Raw genomic sequence first — 25,541 nt, 5'->3', positions numbered from 1 at the left:
TACCGAAGGACAAAGGGAATGACATACGGGATTATATGAATCCTTGGCACTGAGGTTCAAACGATAAGATCTTCGTAGAATATGTAAGATCCAATATGGGCATCCAGGTCCCGCTATTGGATATTGACTGAGGAGTCGCTCGGGTCATGTCTACATAGTTCTCGAACCCGCAGGGTCTGCACACTTAAGGTTCGACGTTGTTTTATGCGTATTTGAGTTATATGGTTGGTTACCGAATGTTGTTCGGAGTCCCGGATGAGATCACGGACATCACGAGGGTTTTCGGAATGGTCCGGAAACAAAGATTGATATATAGGATGACCTCATTTGATTACCGGAAGGTTTTCGGAGTTACCGGGAATGTACTCGGAATGACGAATGGGTTCCGGGTGTTCACCGGGGGGGCAACCCACCCCGGGGAAGCCCATAGGCCTTGGGGGTGGCGCACCAGCCCTTAGTGGGCTGGTGGGACAGCCCAAGAAGGCCCTATGCGCCATAGGAAGAAAATCAAAGAGAAAAGAAAAAAAAGGAGGAGGTGGGAAAGGGAAGAAGGACTCCACCTTCCAAACCAAGTTGGATTCGGTTTGGAAGGGGAGACCTTCCCCCCTTGGCTCGGCCGACCCCCTTGGGGGTCCTTGGACCCCAAGGCAAGGCTCCCCCTCTTCCCCCTATATATACGGAGGTTTTAGGGCTGATTTGAGACAACTTTGCCACGGCAGCCCGACCACATATCTCCACGGTTTTACCTCTAGATCGCGTTTCTGCGGAGCTCGGGCGGAGCCCTGCTGAGATAAGATCATCACCAACCTCCGGAGCGCCTTCACGCTGCTGGAGAACTCATCTACCTCTCCGTCTCTCTTGCTGGATCAAGAAGGCCGAGATCATCGTCGAGCTGTACGTGTGCTGAACGCGGAGGTGCCGTCCGTTCGGCACTAGATCGTGGGACTGATCGCGGGACGGTTCGCGGGGCGGATCGAGGGACGTGAGGACGTTCCACTACATCAACCGCGTTTCTTAACGCTTCTGCTGTGCGGTCTACAAGGGTACGTAGATCAAATATCCCCTCTCGTAGATGGACATCACCATTATAGGTCTTCGTGCGCGTAGGAAATTTTTTGTTTCCCACGAGACGTTCCCCAACAGTAGATCCAAATCTCCTCTCGTAGATGGACATCACCATGATAGGTCTTCGTGTGCGTAGGAATTTTTTTGTTTCCCATGCAACGTTCCCCAACATGTTGCTGGTCATTAGTGAAGTTAGCGGTTGCATCATGTTTTACTTGACCGCTCCTAGTAATAAAATCCTATAATGGGTTTCCCTACTAGTGATGGGACATTATGGCAAGAATTAAAGCTAACACACATGCTATTTGTGTACCTCTTAAGCACATACTTTCTACACTAAGGTTTAACAAGGTAATCAAAAATGTATATCACATACAAAAAGGGCATGTGTCAAAAATCTGATCCCGAAAACATGTTGCTCGTCCCTGGCCACCTCATGGTTCCTAGCACTTTATAACATAAAAGATAATTCGTCACAAACAAAAATTTCATGTGAGAGCAATCTTTGTTTCTTTGGATGAAAAGCAATCAGCCTAACAACAACAAATTGGCTGTAAAGACCATGCTAGCTCAAACGGGGTAGGTCTTCAGCATCCATCATTGTCTAACCAAGCAAGGCGAGGCCTTTAGCATTGGTCATCTGATTGCCACCTAACAAAACCCCTCAAACAGAGGGAGGGGTTGATACTTCTCAAAATATCTACTTTTCCAAACACTTTTGCTCTTGTTTTGGACTCTAACTTGCATGATTTGAAAGAAACTAACCCAGACTGACATTGTTTTCAGCAAAACTACGTTAGTTTTATTTTTTTGCTGAAATAAAAGTTCTCAGAATTGTACGAAACTTTTTATGTGTTTTTTGGAATATGTGAAGAAGTATGGAGCGAAGACCCACCGGAGGGGGCTGTGTGTGGACCACAAGCCAACACGATGCATCCACCCCGTAGGTGCGCCCTATTAGCTTGTGGGGCCGATGTGGATCCCCTGACCCTAATTTTAGTCCTATAAATTCACAATTATGGAGAAAAATCCGAGGGAATTTTTCATCATGTTTTACAAGACGGAGCCGCCACCACCTCCTGTTCTTCATCAAGAGGGCTGATCTGGAGTCCGTTTGGGGCTCTGGAGAGGGGGATTCGTCGCCGTTGTCATCATGAAACCTTATCCATTAACAATTCCATGATGCTCACCACTGGTAGTGAGTAATTCCTTTGTAGTCTTGCTGGACGGTGATTGGATTGGATGCGATTGATCATGTAATCGAGTTATTTTGATAAGCCTTGATCCCCAGTATCCACTATTTTTGAGATTGATGTTACTATGACTTTGCTATGCTTAATGTTTGTCAGTAGGACCTGAGTGCCATGATTTCAGATCTGAACCAATTGTGTTTTCTCTGAATATGAAAGTCTTTAGATCCTAACTTGCAAGTTGTATGCACCCATTACATGTTATGATCCGCATCCCAAGGTGACAATAATTGGGATTCTTTCCGGTGACTGTCGTAGTTTGAGGAGTTCATGTATTCACCATGTGTTAATGCTTTGTTCTGGTTATCTATTAAAAGGAGGCCTTAATATCCCTTACTTTCCTTATGGATCCCGCTGCCATGGGAGGGTAGGACAAAATATGGCATGCAAGTTCTTATCGCAAGCACACATGACTATATAAAGAATGCATGCCTACATTATATTGATGAATTGGAGCTAGTTCTGTGTCGCTCTAGTGTGTAAATGTTACATGATTGATGTCATATAAATCATTACACATTACCAATCCACGTACCTACACTTTTCATATACTAAATCTTGCTAAGTTACTCTTGCTATTGCTACTGTTACAATCACTACAAAACTGCTACCTTTACCGTTACTACTACTATTTTTATGTTCTACTAAATTCCTTTTTGTAGGCAGATATCCTAGGTGTGGTTGAATTGAAAACTCAGCTTCTAAGACCAATAAATATTCTTTGGATCCATGTGCGTCGAATCAATAAATCAGGGTGTAATGCTACCCGCGAAGGCTGTTGCGATTCCCTACACTTGTGGGTTATCAAGACCTTTTTCTCGCCCGTTGTCGGGGAGCATAGGTATATTTGTTGTGTTCACTTGAGGATATCCAATTTCCACTATGAAGAATCTGAAAGATACTAGAACTAATACCATACCCTTTGAGACGAGGAAGGTAAGAAACTCCCATATAGTTCTGCTTTTGATTCACCTACTATTTTGAATCTACTTATGGCACCACCACTTGTTGCCCGTTCTGAAATGTCGCAATTACTTAATGATGCTACTTACGAAATTCATGAAACTTATGTTGATTCTACTGCTATGCTTGATAAAAATATTGCTAGATCCTTAGAATATGAAAATATTGCTAGATCCTTAGAATATGAAAATGTTGAAACTGAAGAATATTATGATTCACCTATTATGCCTAGCTCTCCTAATAGATATGAATTGCCTGATGTACCTGAGGGTTATGTTATGGATGGTGAGGTAGCTAGATACTTTCTTTTTTTCTTTTTGTAATGATAGAGATGATTTGAAGAAACTATTATGCAAACTCAAAGAAAAAACTATGATGGAGAAAATGAAACATGATCTTAAATTTGCTACTTCTCCCATGTGTGTTACTGATAAGGGTTATGAATTCTCTATTGATCCTAATTGAATCACTATAGTAGAATGTGATCCTCTCCATGGCTATGAAACTGAAACTATTGTGGGACGCCTCACTAAATTGAATGATATTGCCACCTTGTTTCCTCATGAGGAAAAGATGTGCCACTATTGTATTCTCAAGCCTCGGGAAGGCTTCTCCAGCTACTAAGAGCTTTGCCTGATCATCCTCTTAAGAAAAATGCAATACTTGATATCTTTTATGACGGTCTAACCGATGCTTCTAGGGACTACCTAGATAGTTGTGGTGGTTGTGTTTTCACAGAACGAACTATTGGACAAACTCAAGAATTATCGAATAATATATTACAAAATGCTAATAATTGGACACTTCCTGAACCACTGCTGGAACCTATTCAAAAGAAGAGAGGTATTCAATTCCACAGTCCTAAAGATATGCAAGAAGCCAAAAGATCTATGAAAGAAAAAAGTATTAAAACTGAAGATGTCAAGAATTTACCAACTATCAAAGAAATACATGGAATTGATACCCCGACTGATGACGAGTTGATGGATATACTTCTTGCCCCTCGTTGGTTACCCCAAGTGGAAGTTGGAGATGTAGTCAGCAGCAGATTTCCCTTACACGGTAATTGTAAGGTTTATCGAACTAGGAGGACTCCGAGGATCAACAAGTAGGTGAACGCTGCTCTAGCGCTAGCAGAAGACGTCGACCTGCACACACAACAAATAACTTTGCTCCCAACGAGTTCACAGAGGTTGTCAATCTCTCCGGCCTTCTAGTTTGCAAAGGATCAAAACAGAAGCGGGAATAGCGATAGTGATTGCAACGGAAAAGTAAATAAAAGCAGTAAATGATGGAGGTGCAAACAATGGTGGTAATATGGACCAGAGTCCCATGATGTTCACTAGTGATGTCTCTCTCCGAAAAGAGGATAAACAACTATGCTGGGTAAACAAATTACACCTGGGCAACTGAGAGAATTATAAACGCACTGCAATGCTAATCATGCTACTAGAAAGTTAGAGGCTCAAAAGTAATGGGCAGTACGCCAAGACAAATAGATCGTTTATCCATCAGCATATACTCTATAATCATCCACCTTGAGATATCTATCCAGAACAACTTGCCGGTATTAAGTTGCTATCCCAACCCAAAGTGTAAACTCAAATCAACGGACAACTGCATTAACAAACTTTGCGTAAGGTAAACAATCCTTGCAAATGTGGTTACAAGCACCGCTGTTTTCTCCCTGGTGGCAACAACACATCCCCTAGTCTCATGTTTCTGTCACTCAAGCTAGACATCAGGGGGCATGAACCCACAATCATGCATAACGCCCCCTCTTGGAGTTACAATCTACTACTCGGCCAAAGCAATAAAAAGCAACGGAGAACATGCATGAATTACTCAAGAACATAATATAAAAGGAGAACCAAATATATAAATCATCACAATCTGAACATAATCTCATAACCCATCGGATCCCAGCAAACTCAGCATAGCAACATGAGGTAAATTACATAGATGCCTTGATCATGTAGGGCAGCTCACAGGGGCTAAGCATTGAAGCACAAGATTGGAGAGAAGAAATCACATAGCTACTGGTCATGGACTCATGGTCCAAGGAGGACTACTCACGGCACGTCCGGGAAGCGTCCATGGTGGTGGAGAAGCTCCCGGAGGTCAATCCTCCCTCCGGTAGTGTGCCGGGAAGAGGTCTTCTGGTGCTCCCGATCTCGAAAGCGCTACGGCGGCGGAACAATGGAGAAATTCGCGATTCTGGATATATCTTTCCTGTTTTCTGTCCGAGGGGTAAATATAGGCCAAAGGAGGGCGCCATGGGGTGGACCCTCCACCCAGGCGGCCTGGTGGCCGGCCAGGAGGGGGCCCATGCAGGGTGGCCGCCTGGGCATGTCCTAGCTCCCCTGTGGCCCACCTTGATGCTTCGTGAAGCTTCCGTCACCTTGATTTTTATATATTTTTCTTGGAATTTTTGGGGCTGTGTAAATTGGGGTAAATTCCCTGCAATTAAAAGACATCAGCAGACAGAAATTGGCAGTGGGTGCACTAAGTTAGTAGGTTATTCCAAATATGTGTAAAAGGTATAAAAGTGTAGCAAAACATATAACAATGTCACCCAAAAGAGCATGTAACAAACATAAATTATAGATATGTTTGGGACGTATCAACATACCCAAGCTTAGTTCCTGCTCGTCCTCGAGTAGGTAAATGATAACACAAATAATTTATTTGGTGACATGCTAACACACATATAAGAACTTCAAAGTAAAGCAAGTACGATATGCAATTCAAGTCAAGACAATAACAAGCAAGAGTCTATATCTAGTATTGAAAATAGCAAAGTAAGAACATAAAGGTGCAAGAGCTCTCGCTGTACGTGACTCGAATGTCTCCAAATGGTGTTCGCGTGCAAGAAGTGGGAGATGGGTTTAGAGCATAAAAATATTATATAGTTTAATTGATTACTCAATCTACTAAAACTTCAAACTTGGTCTCCTTCGGAATCTTATGTTGACTCATCCCCAGACCACTAGTCAGGCACAAGTCAAAATGATCCTCTCCCTATCGACTTTGAGCACTCATGCAATGGATGAGCGCAAGCAAGATAGGTTTGCACTTAGGATGGCAAAGAGAATAATGATGGGGAAGGAAGACAAAGAAGGTGTGAAAGGCTCACATCAATGAGGAGAATCCTAGGCGAGAGAAAGCCAAATGATAGATATGATGTGAGGAGTAGGGATTGCCATGCAACGGATGCACATATGAGCTAAGGTAAGCTCTCCAATGGAACTAGTGGGGGTGCATCCAACTTGCTTGCTCATGAAGACCTAGAGCTCATTTGAGGAGGCTCATCATTGGAATATACAAGCCAAGTTCTACAGTGTAAGGGTCCCCACATAGTTATGCATGAATGATGATCTCTATGGAGTACAAATATAACAATGGAATATGAGTGTGGATCTTTCAAAAGGAATAGTAATGTTGCCCCCTTCTCTCTTTTTATTTATTTTTTGTGGACTCTTTGGCTCTTTCTATTTATATCTCATTTGTCCTCTTTGGGATCTTTTCATGTGTCCTCTTTTTGGATCTTTTGATTTTTCCTCTTTGGGATCTTTTCCTCACTTAAGGGCAACACTCTATGTTTTAAAAGAATAAAAAGAAGATCTTCACACTTTATAAGAAGTACTCAACATAAAGACAAATGAAAACTATCATGATGTATGCAAATGTATGCCTCTCCTAGTGTAGCAGGATATGCAATGAAACTAGCACGTCATGTAGCAATAATAAGGGCAAGGCCCAACTAGCATGCGGCTCCTCGGTCAAGCAAAAACATGTATGACATGAAGATCAAGTCATGAGATGGTGGATGTTGCATGGCAATGTATCTCAGAAAGGCTATGGAAATGCCTTAATAGGTAGGTATGGTGGCTGTTTTGAGGAAGGATATAATGAGGCTTATGATGACAGAGCGTATCATGCCAAGGGTTTGGATGCACCGACGAAGTATGCACAAACTCTCAAGATGAGAAAGGGCAATTCGTGGTACCGAAGAGGCTAGCAAAATATGGATGGTGGAAGTGCCAACAATCGAATACTCGCGTTAGTCCGAAGAACTCATGCACTTATTATCGGTAACTCTCTATCTAGTCAGGAGATTCACTAAGAGACAAGTACCCCGAGGAGGAGTGTTTTGGGGGTTTGGTTATCCTTGCGCATCCTCGACCCATGATAACATGAGGATACTCTCTATATTCGAACCCCTCCAGAGGTTAGCGATCCATCTAGTAGCTAGAGTTCTCAACTAACTTTTTTAGTTTTTGATAATACACACGGATTTCCCAAAATACGACACCTATCACTAGTAGGCTCAAGCTCTTGACACCAATAGTCCAAACATTACTCAAATCAATACCTCAAAACTATTGCAAGTTACTACTATACTTAAATAGCAACCTCACGACAAATAACTTTGCTCCCAACAAGTTTAGAGAGGTTGTCAATCTCTCCAGCCTTGTAGTTTGCAAAGGATCAAAACACAAGCGGGAATAGCGATAGTGATTGCAACGGAAAAGTAAATAAAAGAAATAAATGGTGGAGGTGTAAACAATGGTGGTAATAATGACCAGAGTCCCATGATGTTCACTAGTGATATCTCTCTCCCAAAAGACGATAAACAACTATGCTGGGTAAACAAATTACAGCTGGGCAATTGACAGAATTATAAACGCACCACAATGCTAATCATGCTACTAGAAAGTTAGAGGCTCAAAAGTAATGGGCAGTACTCCAAGACAAGTAAACCGTTTATCCATCAACATCTACTCTATAATCATCCACCTTGAGATGTCTATCCAGAACATCTCGCTGGTATTAAGTTGTGAGCCCCACCCAAAGTGTAAACTCAAAGCAACTGACAACTGCATTAACGAACTTTGCGTAACGTAAAGAATCCTTGCAACTATGGTTACAAGCACCGTTGTTTTCTCCCTGGTGGCAACGACACATCCCCTAGTCTCATGTTTCTGTCACTCAAGCTAGACATCAGGGGCATGAACCCACAATCATGCATAACACTCGCTCTTGGAGTTACAATCTACTACTCGTTCAAAGCAATAAAAATCAACGAATAACATGCATGAATTACTCAAGAACATAATATAAAAGGAGAACCAAATATATAACTCATCACAATCTGAACATAATCTAATAATCCATCGGATCCCAGCAAACTCAGCATAGCAACAACAGGTAAATGACATAGATGCCTTGATCATGTAGGGCAGCTCACAAGGGCTAAGCATTGAAGCACAAGATTGGAGAGAATACATCACATAGCTATTGGTCATGGACTCATGGTCCAAGGAGGACTACTCTCGGCACGCCCGAGAAGCATCCATGGTGGCGGAGAATCTCCCGGAGGTCAATCCTCCCTCCGGCAGGGTGCGAGGAAGAGGTCTTCTGGTGCTCCCGATCTCGGAAGCGCTACGACGGCCGAACGATGGAGAAATTCACGATTCTTGATATATATTTAGGGTTTTCCGCCCGAGCGGTAAATATAGGCCAAAGGAGGGTGCCATGGGGTGGACCCTCCACCTAGGGGGCCTGGTGGCATGGCGAAGAGGGGGCCCGCACAGGGTAGCCGCCTGGGCAGGGCCTGGCTCCCCTCTGGCACACCTTGATGCTTCGTGAAGCTTCCGTCACGCTGATTTTTATATATTTTTCTCGGAATTTTTGGGTTCTGTAAATTGGGGTAAAGTCCCTGCAATGAAAAGGCATCAACAGACAAAAACTGGCACTGGGTGCACTGAGTTAGTAGGTTAGTCCAAATATGTGTAAAAAGGTATACAAGTGTAGCAAAACGTATAACACTGTTACCCAAAAGAGCATGGAACAAACATAAATTATAGATACGTTTGGGACGTATCACCGACACAGGTAGTAGAACTAAATTCTCTCCATATATTTGATGCAAGTGATATACCTTATACCAAATATCCTAGTCAATGCATGGATAAATTTGATAATTACGTTGTCAAGAAAGAGCACTTCAGTAATTATGTTAAAGATCAATTACAACGTAATTCTATGATGATAGATGACTTGAGTGACTTAATGTTTATAATTGTTAATGATGTTAAAGGTCTAGGTAAACATGCTTCCATGGTTCATACCCAACTAGACCAAGTTGCTAAGTCACAGAACTATTTTCTTACTGAAATAAATGAAAACATGAATGTCCATGCTATTAGAGTAATGACGTGAGGAGGTAGAATGACCGAGGAACCTCTTTGTCCTAAAGTACATCCTAAAAGAACTGAACATGGCTTTCAGTGAATTAATAATGATGCACCAAGTCCTTCTAAAAAAGAAAATGAAAATTCATAGGACTTTCCATGCTGCTAGTGAACCTGTTATAGAAAAACCTAATGAAAAACATAATGATATTTCTCATGCCAAGACACAATCTCATAGTGAACATGCACCTAGTGATAATGATAATGATAATAATAACAATTATGTTCACGTAGGTACTCACCCAGACAATTATAAAGAACCTGATAATGATGTGGAAATAGAACCTGCTGAGATCTTGATAACCCACATCCTAAAAATAAATGTTATGAGAAGAAAGACTTTGTTGCTAGAAAACATGGTAAGGAAAGAGAGCCATGGGTTCAAAAAGCCACGCCGTTCCCTCATAAGACTTCAAAGAGTAAGGGCGGGGAGGAGTTTGAATGCTTTGATGAGATGACTAGACATGTCCTTTTGCGCACTCGCTTGACTAATATTTTGAAAATGCCTCTGTATGCTAAGATATGAAGGAAATATACCTAAAACTGAAATTGCTACCATGCTTGCTAATTATTCTTTTGATGGCAGAGTGCCTAAGAAGTTGGGAGATCTGGGTGTACCCACAATACCTTGCTCCATTAAAGGAAATTATGTTAAAACTGTTTTATGTCATTTAGGAGTTGGTGTTAGTGTTATGGCTTCCGCTCTGTATAAATACTTGATTTGAATAAGCTTGCACCTAGTGAGATATCTTTGCAAATGGGTGATAAATCCACTACTGTACCTATTGGGATTTGTGAAGATGTTTTTGTTGTGGTTTTAAATGTTACTATCTTAATAGACTTTTATATCCTTGAGATGTTTGATACGTCTCCAACGTATCGACAATTTATGAAGTAGTCATGCTGTTTTAGCCTATGTTTACAATACATTTATATGGTTTTGTTCCACTTTATATGATTTATTTATAACTAACTGGGTCTGACATTGTATTCATCACGACTAACTTGGTGTTGTTTTTTGTGTAGAAATAAAAGTTCTCAGAATTGGACGAAACTTTTTGATGATTTTTTTGGAAGAAAAGAGATATACTGGAGCAAAGAACCACTAGAGGGCCCCTAGTGCCCACTAGATACCAGGCCGCACCAGCCCCCTAACATGGGTTGATGTCTAGTGGGCACCTCATGGCCCATCTTGGTGTGATTCCAACGCCCAAAAATCCTATAAATATAGAAACCTCCAGAAATAACCTTAGACGAGAAGTTCCACCGCCGCAGGCCTCTGTGGCCACGAAATACTAATCTGAAGACTTTCCAGTACCCTGACGGAGGGGGGAGATCATCTCCGGTAGCCATCTTCATCATCCCGACGGAGGCCATGATGAGGATGGAGTAGTCCACCCCCAGAGATGAGGGTTTTGTACTAGTAGCTATGTGTTTAATCTCTCTCCCTCCCTCCCTCTCTCTCTCTCATGTTCTTGAGTGTCTTGATCTTGATATATCACGGGCCTTGTTAATATAGTTGGATCATATGGTGTTTGTCCCATGATATTGTTGTGATGAATTGAGTCTTTAACTTTCGGATCTCGTTATGTTGGATTGAATATTCAGGGTTAAGAGCACATGGCATGCGGATACCCATAGTGGCATTGAGGTATTCAAGTGATTCACTTGATATATGTTTTGACATTAACTCGCGGATTCTCGAGGTGACATTGGGGTAATCTAGGCAAAGGGTTGATTGCACGTTTTCATACTATGTTCTCCAATAGAAATCTTGGTGTGCTCCTTGAAGTTCTTTGCGTTGGATTGAGTATTATGCATCTGAATTTGTTACGCTGTTATTTTAGTACGAACTCTTCAATAAATCGTTCGGAAAGGATAAATTGTTATATTAGTAGTAACTCTTGGAAAGATTGATGGAAAGAGTAACTTTGAGGTAGTTTTGTACCCTACAAACAATTTCTTCTTATGTTCTCCGCTAGATAGGAACTTTGGAGGGAGTATTCATTGCACATTGAGGGATTGTTTTGTGATCCAATTATATTAGCATTGTTGAGAGATTGCACTAGCAAAAGTACGGAACCTAGGCCTCATTTTCAAGCATTGTGACAATGCTTTGCTCACTGTTTTACACTTGCTACATTGCTGTTTTTATATTTTGAGATTACAAAAATCAATATCTACTATCATTACTACACTTGTATCACCATCTCTTCGCCGAGCTAGTGCACCTATACAAATTACCATTGTATTTGGTGTGTCGGGGACACAACAGACTTTTTATTATTTGGTTGCATCGTTGTTTGTGAAAGACCATCTTCATCCTATGCCTCCCATGGATTGATCATCCACTTGAGGGAAATTTTCTACTGTCCTACAAAACACTGCGCTTGGAGGTCCAACACGAGTCTACAAGAACAAGTTGGTTAGTAGACATCAAGCTCTTTTCTGGCGGTGTTGCTGGGGAGGTGAGTGCTTGAAGGTATATCTTTAGATCTTGCAATTGAATCTTTTTATTTCTTATTTTATCACTAGTTTGGTTTTATAAAAGAAAAGTACAAAAAATGGAATTTAGGTGGTCCCATATTGTTCATCTTTATAATGTCTTTTGTGAAAATGATGGCAAGGAAAAATGTGCTCAATTGCTAGAGGAAGAATTTATGAAAATTCTTAGTGTGAATTCCTTGAATGATGAGCATGATAGCAATATTATTGGTATCAATTCTCTGAATATCCAAAATGGTAATGATGATTGCACTAGTCATGACAAAAAAAATCTTATAAGCATGTCCATTTTTGTGGAGTGAAATGACTTTCTGAAGACATGCCCTATAGGGATGATAGATTTTGTAAGAAGCATAAACATGATAGAACCAGTTTTTTGCTCAAAGTGATAGATGAATTTGCTACAAAATTAGGTTCTCTTTATACTATTACTTGTGAACTTTGCAATAAAGTTGGTCACCTTAATTTCCATTGCATGCTTTTTCATGATCGAACCATGTCCAAATATTGCAATAACTTGATCACCCTTGAACTTTATAATGAACTTTGTTTATTTTTGGGTGTGAAGAATTGTCACATAAAAATGGTTGGTTCGAAGCATTCATATTCACAGACCATGTTGAAATTAATTTGAAAGAAATCCATATGTTTTGCTTGGTAAAGTGCAATCAAAATGCTTATATTGCCAACTATAGAATGACGTTAAAACCAATAGAATATAAAAGGAATACTAATGAAAGGGTAAAGATTTGTACTTTCCCTCCTATTTTCTCTCATGATGAAATAGGTGACGATAAGGAGCTTTCAATTCATACAATCTCATCAATATGAAGCTTGGAAAAATTAAATGAACCCACACATCGTGTGGTGAAGAAGAAGAAAAGAAGGAAAGGTAGAGGTAAAAGGGTATCCCTCCCAAATGATGTTGCTCATATTATTGTTGTATCTCATGAGGATGAATATAAAATAATTGTGGAAGATGATGCACTTGATGATGATTTTTTTATGCGTATTTCTTGTTGTGATGACTATGATTAGGAACACAGTGATACTTCTTACAATCTTGAACATCTTTTCGGCAGCAACTCGGGAACTTATTATGATAATAATCTTTATACTATTGGTGCTATTCATACTATTAATGATGAGAGTGATTGTGCTTATGATATGCCAAGCCACAAGCTTGGGGATGCTATGTTTGATGAGAATGATATGTTTGAGAATTTATTTGTTACAATTAATGTTTGTCCCGAGCTTGGGGATGCTATGCTTAATGAAGATGATCTTTTTAGCCCCCCTACTTTGAATGATCAAACTTGTTATGATTATTGCATGCCTCCTATTTATGATGATTGCAATATTTATCAAAGTGGGTTTGGAAGAGTTTCAACTTTATATAATAACTATCTCACTATTTTGGAGGGTGTTAAATGTTATGATTATTGCATGCCTCCTATTTAGTAATGATTCCACTATTTCGAAAGAGGTTTCAATTGACTATGATGAGAACAAAGTTACTACTTATGATGATTATTATGATGATACTTATGACATAAAAAGTAGTGCTAATTATTGTCATAATTTTTAATATCCTTTTACTAAACATTACTCTTTTAATGTGGAAATAATTTATAGTATTCGAGTTTCATATGATACTCCCAGTTTTATGAATGAGAAGAATTTTATTTATGTGGGCAGTAATAAAAGTTATATGCTTGTGCATCATGAAAATAATATTATATGTGATATTTATATTGTTGAATTCATTCATGATTCTACTGAAAATTATTATTAGGGAGGAACATATGCTTGTAGGAATTGCAATAATATCAAGTTTCCTCCCTATGTGTTCAAAGTTTCAAAGTCATGCTTGTTTTGCCTCCCTATGCTAGTTGATTCTTGCTCCCATAAATTATTTGCTCACAAAATACGTATGCATAGTAAGTGGGTTAGACTTAAATATGCTTGCCATGTGATTCATGATGCTCTCTCGCATGTTTCAACTATTATTCTTATACGAGTATCATTGAAATCATCATGCCTAGTTAAAAGGCATTAAAGAAAGTGCTTGTTGGGAGACAACCCAATATTTACCCTTTCTGTTTTTGAGTGTTCACATGATTAGGATACTGTATTAATCATGATTTATAGATTTTATTTCAATAAATTTCCAAGTAAAGCCTTTGGGATAGTGTGGATACTTGCTTGTTTGAGTCTGTGCAAAAACAGAAACTTTTACGTCCAGTGTAGAATTTCTATGATTTTACTAGATCGTCAAAAACTTCTGAAATATTTGAGAAGCTATTTTATGCAAATAATATACATTCTCCTATTGTTTTAGAATTTATAGAGTCAGGGAAGTATGGTTTTAATGCAGATCTTCACAGAATGTTCTGTTTTTGACAGATTCTGTTTTGCGTGCATAGTTTGCTTGTTATAGTGTTTTCATAACTTATATTAGGTGATATAAATTATGTGAATGATATAATACAGTAGGTATTATGTGAGAGCAATTATGAATCTTGTCTTGGAAGTACCTAAGTGAATGATCTATATTTATCATACTAACCCATCTCACGAAGTTCGGTTAAGTTTTGTGTGATTGAAGTTTTCAAGGTTTGGGTGAGATACCAATATGAGGAGAATAAGTAGCAGCAAAAACCTAAGCTTGGGGATTCCCAAGGTAATATCCAAGGAAGACTCAAAAGTCTAAGCTTGGGGATGCCCCGATAGGCATCCCCTCTTTCATCTCCAACATTATCTGTATATCTTACTTGGAGCTATATTTTTATTCATCACATGATATGTGTTTTGCTTGGAGCATCATTTTACTTTGTTGTTCTCTTTTAGATGTTATTTGTAATCTTTTTTGTCAATAAAAATTTCTAGTAATGGCCTATAGAATGCTCGAATTGCATGTGTGATGTCTGATGTACAAAAACATAAACTTTTGCTATAGTATTTGAATTATCATATTTTACTAGAACGTGGAAACTTTCTGAAATTTTTCAACATTACTTTCATAGAAATAATTAAAAATTCCCAAAGTTTTCATATTTTTTGGAGATACATAAGTACACGTTTTGAATTAATTTCTTTAGACTGTTCTGTTTGGACAAATTACTGCCATAGTTTTGTTATCTACTTATCCTATAGTATCCATAGCTTATATTAGTGGATATAAATAGTGGAAATGATAGTATACAATACCTAATGTTTTAAAATTATTATGCAACTTGTCTTGGAAGTACATGAAGTGTTTATTTACTTTTATGTGTACTAACCTATCTCACGAGTTCTTTTCAAGTTTTGTGTGGATGAAGTTTTTGAGACGTAGGTGAAACCGGGATATGAGAAGACTGAATGAGATACAAAAGCTCAAGCTTGGGGATTCCTAAGGCACACCAAGTAAATATTTCAAGAATTCTCAAGCATCTAAGCTTGGGGATGCTACGCATCCCACCTTTCTTCATCAACAACTATCTGTTAGCCTATGTTGAGCCTAAATGTTTATTTCTCCACATGATATATGCTATTCTTTGAGTGTCTTTTGTTTTATTTGCTGTTTGAAATAAAATATCAGATCTGAAAATCATTATTGAGAGTGTACCCTCGCATAGCTATTTAACTGTTTGATTACTCATTGATCTTCACTTATATCTTTTGAGAGTAGTTTGATTGTTTCCTCTTGTGCTTCACTTATATCCTATGAGTAAATTGTTGAATGAATTGAATACCATGAAGTTGAAATTATATGTTCATTCCATGTCTAGTAGTAGCTTCAGATTGTGTTTATAAAGTGAAATATTTTGAAGCTTAACAATCACAATATTGGTCATACAAGCAATCCATGAATGATTGGCATAAGGAAGAGAACTTTCACATATAAATATATTATCTTGGACATCTTATATGATTGTTAATACCCATTAATTATTTTCAAACTTGACCAAATTAGTTGAAGTTGGACAAGGAAGACAACGTAATGAGTTATGGTTGTGTATATTTGCATAGAAGTTATATTGTTATGGATGCTCCAACATGTGGTGTTTGCTTAGGATCTTTTGCTAGCCAAAAATTCATACTAAGTAGATATACTACTTGTGCATCCAAAAACCCTTAAACCCAGTTTCTTGCCATGAGTCTCCACCATACCTATCTATGGATTGAATAAGATCCTTCAAGTAAGTTGTCATTGGTGCAAAAAGGCAATAAAAATTGCTTCTAAATGTGTTTGATCATTTATTGTAAGAGAAAATTGAGCCTTGTATGAACTTGTGATGGCAAAGTAATAAAAGTGATGGACTGCATAATAAAGGTTGCTATCATAAGGGGCAATATAACATGACGTTCTTTTCTGCTTCCCTCTGCGAAGGGCCTATCTTTTACCTCTCAGTATTTACTTTTATGCAAGAGTCAATAATATGCATTCTCATTTCAACCTCAGTTATTCTCTAGGTAGCAAGCATCATGTGGTGGGGAAATATCTAGGCACATATGCCTAGTCAAATATGTTTGATCATGACTTATTATTTTTGACAATTACCTCTATGATAAACGAGTTGGGAGGCGAAACATTAAGTCCCTATCTTTCTCTATGTTTGATGGATGCCATTTGTTCTAAAAATATGCTTTGTGTACTAGCAATCATAGAAGGCTATATGATGATTGAGTATGTGGATATCTTACTTAGACTTTGTTGAGAATAAGTTGAATTGCAATTGTTTGGTGACTAAGAACATTGGTTGTTAAGTTTAAAGAGAGTTCATTGTTCGAACCATAGCATATGAATTGGTTACTACTTTATCATGGTGAGTTTTATGAGAAAGAGTTGGTTTTATGATGCTACGAAAAGTCATTGAAATTATCATTGCTCAAAGTTATGCACTATGCTAGCATTGACACTTCATAAATTATTTCTTTTATCATTTACCTACTTGAGAACGAGTGGGAATTAAATTTGGGGATGCTGATACGTATCCAACATACCATGTTTGCCTATGTTTACAATACTTTTATATGGTTTTACTGCACTTTATATGATTTATTTAGAACTAACACAGACTTACGCTGTTTTGAGCAGAACTACCTTGGTGTCTTTTTTTGTGCAGAAATAAAAGTTCTCGGAATTGGACGAAACTTTTTGATGATTTTTGGAAGAAAAGAAAAATACTAGAGCAAAGAACCACCACAGGGACCCCAGGTGCCCACTAGACACCGGGCCGCGCCAGCCCCTTGGCGTGGGCTGATGTCTAGTGGGCACATCGTGGCCCATCTTGGCATGATTCCAATGTCCAAAAATCTTATAGATAAAGAAACCTCCAGAAATAACCCTACATGAGAAGTTCCACTCCCGCGGGTCTCTATAGCCATGAAATACCAATCTGGAGATGTTCCAATACCCTACCGGAGAGGGGAGATCATCTTCGATGGCCATCTTCATCATCCCGACGGAGGCCATTACGAGGAGGGAGTAGTCCACCCTCGGGGTTGAGGGTTTGTACCAGTAGCTATTTGTTTAATCTCTCTCTCTCTCTAGTGTTCTTGAGATGTCATGATCTTGATATATCACGCGACTTGTTAATATAGTTGGATTATATTGTGTTTGTCCCTTGCTATTGTTGTGATGAATTGAGTCTTTCACTTTAATATCATGTTATGTTGGGTTGAATATTCAGGTTTGAGAGCACATGATGTATGTCTTGCATGCGGATACCCATAGTGACATTGGGGTATTTAATTGATTCACTTGATATATGTTGTGGCATCAACTCGCGGATTCCTCAGGTGACACTGGGTTAATCTAGCTATAGGGGTTGATTGCACGTTTTCGTACTATGTTCTATGATAGAAATCTTGGTGTTCTCCTTGAAGTTCTTTGTGTTGGATTGAGTATTACAAATCTGAATTTGTTATGGTGTTATTTTAGTACGAACTCTTGAATAGATCGATTGGAAAGGATAACTTGTTATCTTAGTATGAACTCCTGGAAAGATTGATCGAAAAGAGTAACTTTCAGGTGGTTTTGTACCCTACAAACAATTTCTTCTTATGTTCTCCGCTAGATAGGAACTTTGGAGTGATTCTTCATCGCACGTCAAGGGATTGTTATGTGACCCAATTATATTAGCATTGCTGAGAGATTACACTAGCGAAAGTACGGACCCCAGGTCTCATTTTCAAGCATTGCAACAATGTTTTGTTTGTTGTTTTACACTTGCTACCTTGCTGTTCTTATATTTTCAGATTACAAAAATCAGTATCTACTATCATTACTACACTTGTATCACCATCTCTCTGCCGAATTAGGGCGCCTATACAAATTACCATTGTATTTGGTGTGTTGGGGACACAAGAGACTTCTTATTATTTGGTTGGAGGGTTGTTTGATAGAGACCATCTTCATCCTATGCCTTTTATGGATTGATAAATCTTAGGTCATCCACTTTAGAGAAATTTGCTACTCGCCTACAAACTATGTGCTTGGAGGCCCAACACGAGTCTACAAGAACAAGTTGTGTAGTAGACCTCAATGCCCGAGGACGACAACATGTAGATTATCCTTGGTAGACTCTTTTTAAATATTGCAGGGGTTGTTATTGATTGCAACAAAAGCAAGGTTACTTTTCATGTCAATGGAAATCAAAATATGATGCATTTTCCAAAGAAACAAGCTTGAGTAAATAATGTTAATGTCATTGAGCCAATTGCCACAATCGTTGTTGGAGGGTTCGGATTTCCTCTCCCTGCTGCCAAGAAGAAATATGATATTCTTATTGTTGGTGATATGCAAATCCCCATTGAGGTAACTTAGTGTTATACGAAAATTCTTCGGTTTCATGTCAATCGAAAACGGTTATTAATAAGACTTGATCAACCTTATTAATGCATCCTTTTTGAAAGACATGTGGTTGATGAATTTAGTAAGAACAACTTTCTATACCATTAGTTTACTCTTTGTTAAGTAAAATAGAATGCCATGATTATCCTGGTTTCTGAGTTTACTTTGTTAAGTAATATTTTAACATGTGTTAATTCATATTAATTGAGTTTACTTTGTCTCAGAATAAATGAACCAAAATTAAATTTTGTGCTGAGGGAGGTGGGCGCGCCGTATTGGCTTGTGTCCCACAGGTGCACCTCCCCCATTAAGGATAAAATGATGGGGTTAATTCATATTAATTGAGTTTACTTTGTCTACATCATTTCAACTTGCTCCAATCCTTACTCTGTTTCATACTCCCTCCGTCCCAAAATAAGTGTCTCAAGTTTAGTACAACTTTGTACTAAAGTTAGTACAAAGTTAAGACATTTGTTTTGGGACGGAGGGAGTACTTAATACTCTAGATGCATTTTGGATAGCAGTCAATGAGTGGAGTAATAGTAGTAGTTGCAGGCATGACTCGGTCTACTTTCTTATCAACGTGATGCCTATATACATGAACATTACCGTGAATAAAATTTCATAACTATGCGCTATTTTATCAATTGCCCGACAGTAATTTCTGTACCCATTGTATGCTATATTCGAGAGAGATGACACTAACAAAAACTACGGCCCCCGGGTCTACAAAAAAATATTTTTATCATTTATCATTTGCTATTTTATTTATATTAATATTATCTATCTATCACTACTTAATCCTTGAAAGTAACGAGTTCAACGGGCTTGACAACCCTCTTTCCTACGTTGGGTGCAAGTGTTTAGTTCTGTGTACGCAGGTGCTGACGACGAGAGGTTGCATGATTCGCCTATTGGTTTGATAACCTTGGTTCCCACTAAGTAAATACTTATCTATACTGTGTTGCATCTACTCTCTTCTTTAAGGAAAAACCCAACATATTTTACAAGCAGCGCCCCCACCACCATCTTCTTCTTCTTCTTTGAGTCTCTACTATCCATGGATTCACTTGACGGAGTCACCTCACTCTACCTCCTTTTGTTAATGCATCTTGGTCCATAAAAAATAATGCATTAGACCCTTTTAGGTCCCTTTCTCTCCATATTGATCCTTCTGTACACCTATTTGCGGCATTGTCCTTGTATTCCATGACATCCACGTGCAAGGCATCCTCGGTCAAAGCACCCACAACCATGCACATTAAACTGATAAACAAAATATCACTTTTGCCATCCCCTGTTTTTTTCTGGCGAGTTACCTCTGCTCCTGGTTCAACCTACTCCTCTTCCTCTTGAAAAGATCATGTGTCCTTGAATTGACCATTACTTTATTCAGATCTATCTGCATGTCGATTATCCTAACTGCTACTCCGTTAGAGAAACTCTAGCAGACCCTGCATTCAGCCGGCCCGCAAAACGCGTTTGCAGTTCGTGCAAACACGCTTTTGCGGGCCGACGCGGGCTGGCACAGATGCAGACCCCGCATAATGGACCCGTAAAAAAGCATATTCACGGAATATACCTTTTTTACGGGTCGGCTTCTACGGGTTCTGATCTGGCGCAGCTCCTCCCGGCCCGTAAAACTTAGATTTGCAACTTATATTGATCTAGCACAATGCTTTTTTTGCTTTTGCAACAACATTATAGATACAAAAGATATCACCAAATCTTGGCTAGAATAGCAAAACCAAAGAAAACAAGAACCACAAGTATGCATTTTAGAAGATTTCCAACTTTCATAACTGCTCCCACTAGTTGAAGAAATATCTTCTCCATGCACTCATTGTTGATCTGCGGATTCTTGATCTTGCTTTCTTCATTCTTCATCTTTGGTTCCAAAGAAGTAGACGTTGCTTCCCCTCTAGTTGCACATGCAGCCGCATCATTTCCTTCGATTGTACTAAGGAGTGCACTAACATCTATTAAGTTTCTTTCTATCAAAAAATCAATGTATTGGCCTTCCTAAAACCAAAATGAGCATCCATCGTCCTACACAAAAGAATGAGCAAGCTAGAAGTGAGCTACCGCAATTGAACTAAAGAATGAGCTATGGAACGAACCAGATCTAGCGGCCCACGATGAAGTGTTGCAGAACTGCAAATCCGGCGGCCCGCCGACGCAGGGGGGAAGGGAGGGGAGGCCTCGTGCGTGTGGCGGCCTGCCGGCGTGCTCCTACCGGCTGCTGTCGCCGGAATCTTGGGCAGCGGACGGCGGCGGCGCGAGGGGGGAGAGGAGAGGTGGTTGGTGGGAGAAAGCGTGGGATGAAATGTTGGGTAACGTAGCATAAATTCAAAAAAAATCCTACGCATATTCAGATCTTCCTATGGAGAGACCAGCAACGAGAGAGGGGTGAGAGAATCTTCATACCTTTGAAGATCGCTAAGCGGAAGCGTTGCTAGAACGCGGTTGATGGAGTCATACTCTCGGCGATTTAGATCGCGGTGTGATTCCGATCTAGTGCCGAACCACGGCACCTCCGCGTTCAACACACGTGCAACCCGGTGACGTCTCCCGCACCTTGATCCAGCAAGGAGGAGGGAGAGGTTGGGGAAGATCTCCGGCAGCACGACGACGTGGTGTCGGTGGAGAGACGAGGTCTCCCGGCAGGGCTTCGCCAAGCACCGTGGGAGAGGAGGAAGAAGGGGGGCAGGGCTGCGCCGAGGGAGATGGAAAACCGTGTGTCAAACAGCCCCAAAACCCCCACTATATATAGGAGGAGGGGAAGGGGGGTGCCACCCCTAGGGTTCCCACCCTAGGTGGTGCGGCAGCCCCCCCGGATGGGAGGTGCGACGGCCAGGGCAGGGGGAGGGGGTGGCGCACCCCTAGGTGGGACTTAGGCCCACCAGCGCCTAGGGTTTCCCCCTTCTCCACCTCCTGCGCCTTGGGCCTCCTTGTGGGAGGCGCACCAGCCCGCTGGTTTCCCTCCCCCTTTTGGCCCATGCTACCTCTTGGGGCTGGTGGCCCCTCTCGGTGGACCCCCGGGACCACTTCCAGTGGTCCCGGTACATTACCGGTGACGCCCGAAACATTTCCGGTGTCCAAAACCATCCATCCTATATATCAATCTTTACCTCCGGACCATTCCGGAGCTCCTCGTGACATCCGGGATCTCATCCGGGACTCCGAACAACTTTCGGTAACCTAGTATAACAATTCCCTATAACCCTAGCGTCATGACCGAGACACCTCTCCGGCCAATAACCATCAGCGGGGTCTGGATACCCGTGGTGGCTCCCACTTGCTCCACGATTATCTTATCGGATGAACCACGATGTCAAGGATTCAATCAATCCCGTATACAATTCCCTTTGTCTGTCGGTATAGAACTTGCCCGAGATTCGATCGTCGGTATACCTATACCTTGTTCAATCTCGTTACCGGTAAGTCTCTTTACTCGTTCCGTAGCACGTCATCGTGTGACTAACTCCTTAGTCACATTGAGCTCATGATGATGTTCTACCGAGTGGGCCCAGAGATACCTCTCCGTCACGCGGAGTGACAAATCCCGATCTCGATTTGTGCCAACCCAACAGACACTTTCAGAGGTACCCGTAGTGCACCTTTATAGTCACCCAGTTACGTTGTGACGTTTGATACACCCAAAGCACTCCTACGGTATCCGGGAGTTGCACAATCTCACGGTTGAAGGAAAAGACACTTGACATTAGAAAAGCTTTAGCATACGAACAATACGATCTAGTGCTATGCTTAGGATTGGGTCTTGTCCATCACATCATTCTCCCAATGATGTGATCCCGTTATCAATGACATATAATGCCCATGATCAGGAAACCATGATCATCTATTGATCAACGAGCTAGCCAACTAGAGGCTTGCTAGGGACACATTGTGATCTATTTATTCACACATGTATTATCGTTTCCTGTTAATACAATTATAGCATGAACAATAGACGATTATCATGAACAAGGAAATATGATAATAATCATTTTATTATTGCCTCTAGGGCATATTTCCAACATGAAATGTCCCCCCACCAACCGCTTCCGCTTATATGCAGCGCACTGCAGCCGCGAGGGGGAAACCCGCTTTTTCCCGGGTTGGGGTCGGGATTTTGCCGCGCCCCCTAAAATTTTTTGCGGGCCGGGGCGGGATGCGGGGTCTGACCGGGCTGGTTTTTCCACCCGATCCGCATTTTCACGGTTATTGTACGGGCCGGGACGAGATGCGGGATCTACTAGAGTTGCTCTTAGGGCCTGTTTGGTTTCAATAAGTCAGGCGACTTAAAACCAGTGACTTATAAGTCACGCCTGTTTGGTTGTCATCTGATTTATAAGTCACTTGACTACACCTTCCCATGCAAAAGTGGATGACTTATAAGTTTTAAGTTGGGGTGAAGCAACTTATGACTTATAAGTTGGGGTGACTTATAAGTTGGGTCCGTTTGATAAAATAAGTCACTTTTTGTACTTTTCAACTTATAAGTTGGTGACTTATTTGGAACCAAACAGGGCCTTAGGCCATGTACCTCAAAGACTCGGGATAAGGTGGTTTCAAAACTCATTGCTCCCAACCGGTATTGTGCACAACAATTTAGCACGTCCCAACTTCCCACATGAAAAAGAGAAGTTGTAGAGGTTTCCATATTGTATATCAAGAACCGCACCTCCTTTGTATTAGAACTATCTTATGGCACTCCCAACAGGTGGCTCTTTAACATTTATCCCAACCGTAATTCTCAAGCGCTCGCCCCATGCAAAACCACGAGCATCTGCATCCAATTGTACGGTAGGTTAACCACCCGCACCCGAATATTCATCCTCTTGGGGGCCAAATATTTAGGTCAGGGCGTGATCGGGTGTTACAAATCTCTAGCACAACTCATTTTTGCCTACTGCCCAAGGGCCACCGGCAAAGAGCCGGTATCTATTCCTTTGATCCCAAAGCTTTCCACTAACACATTATCTCCCCGCGATAAAAAACAAAAGCCCTTTGAACTACCCCACGTCGGACGAAGTGCATCCGAGATGGTACTCACATGCAACACTCTACGAAACAGAACCTTGCACACGAGCCCGAAGCGTTTTCTTCACTTCCATTCACCTCTTCATCGATCACCAACTTCACTTCCATTTTGTGTCAATTCGAATCTTTTCATCATCTCTTCCACTGTCCCCTCCTTGCTTCCCAGGCACTTGTCTACTGGCGCTGCGAAGGGTGGGCAAATACATAAGGTCTCCCCTTGATCACCCTAAGCAGATCTACCTATCATGAGACCCTAACTTTGCGGCGCAGGAGATCGCAATCGCCCGCGTGCTGCCTTATCCGCTCAGAAACCCTAGAAAAAGCTTCGAGGAAAACGTTAGTTGCAGATACTCTTATTAAACAATGAACACCCTCTAAAGTAAGCACCACGCAGTGAAGTCGATCTGAACCAAAAATCTTAGCGGGATGAGTGCTGAGAGAGGCTCGCTAGGGCATGTACAATGGTTCTATCTTAAAAATGTCGAGGTGGAAGAGAGAGAAATCATAAGAAAAGATTTGTCTTCTCTTATTTAAGAGAAGATAAGAGACAATTTCTTAACATAATATGTCTCATCATGTTTTTAAAAATACATAGTTATTGCACATAAGCCTAAGAGATGACTCATTGTAGACATATTTTTTAATCATCTTTACGTTATACATAAAACTTAAGATAAGACTATCTTATCAACCACTGTACATGCCACAAACCAACCCGCGGTTAGATGGTTGGGAGGAGTGTGGTATCCTGTGTCCGCTAGAGTTTAAAATCCCAGATTTGACATTGATGATTGCATTTTCCTAGATTTATTTCAAGCCTTCCGGTGATGTGCGTTCAGTGGGAGGAGACGTTCACCTCGACTACGAAGGCGTCGATGATGTGCCAGCTCAGTCTTTCAAAGATGTTCATAGAGGTAGGATGCACCTGCGTGCATTCATAGAGGTGAGTGTATACTTGTGTACGTGAGCAATTTCGATTATACTCTTAAAAAACCATTGTACATGCCAACCATCCCGCGCGATTGCTATACCGATCAGCCGTACCAACTTGGATAAAAGTCGGTGCATGATTGATCACAAGCACGAACCGTAATCCGTCCGATCTCTATCGTGCCATTGGCAACTTGCATCGGGCCATATCACCTGACGAGCACAACCCGCGGGGAAAACAGCCATATTTTCGGAGCCCTATATGTGGCCTGACAGGCACGGCCTGCGCCACAGGAAGTAGGGAACACGTACGCTGACGGCGACGGGACAGGCCCGCCCGGCGTTCCGGCCACCGACACCGATCGGCGCGGTTCCCCTGGGCCAGCCCGTCCGCGGCGCTAGGCGACGCGACCCACGACCCGGTCGGTGGACCGTAGCGCCGCCGCCGCCGCTACGCTCCCCGCTCGGCCCCGCGCGGCATGCAAGTTGCACCCGGGATAACGCTCGTTTCTGTCGGCGCGCGATCGCCATGCATGCAGCGTCCGATGGCGACGCGCGCGCGGCTTCTGGCGTGGTCGCCGTCCTTCACGTGCTCAGGGCTGGTTTGGTTGGTCGCCGAACCGGCGGTGCCATGCCGTCCAGGGCGTCCGCCGGGGGCGCGCCGCGGCGTGTGGCTGCGCGAGA

Source organism: Hordeum vulgare, chromosome 5H (assembly GCF_904849725.1).
Source record: "Hordeum vulgare subsp. vulgare chromosome 5H, MorexV3_pseudomolecules_assembly, whole genome shotgun sequence".
Taxonomy (NCBI): domain Eukaryota; kingdom Viridiplantae; phylum Streptophyta; class Magnoliopsida; order Poales; family Poaceae; genus Hordeum; species Hordeum vulgare.
The sequence above is the reverse complement of the archived record's forward strand: the minus strand, read 5'-3'. Positions refer to the sequence as shown.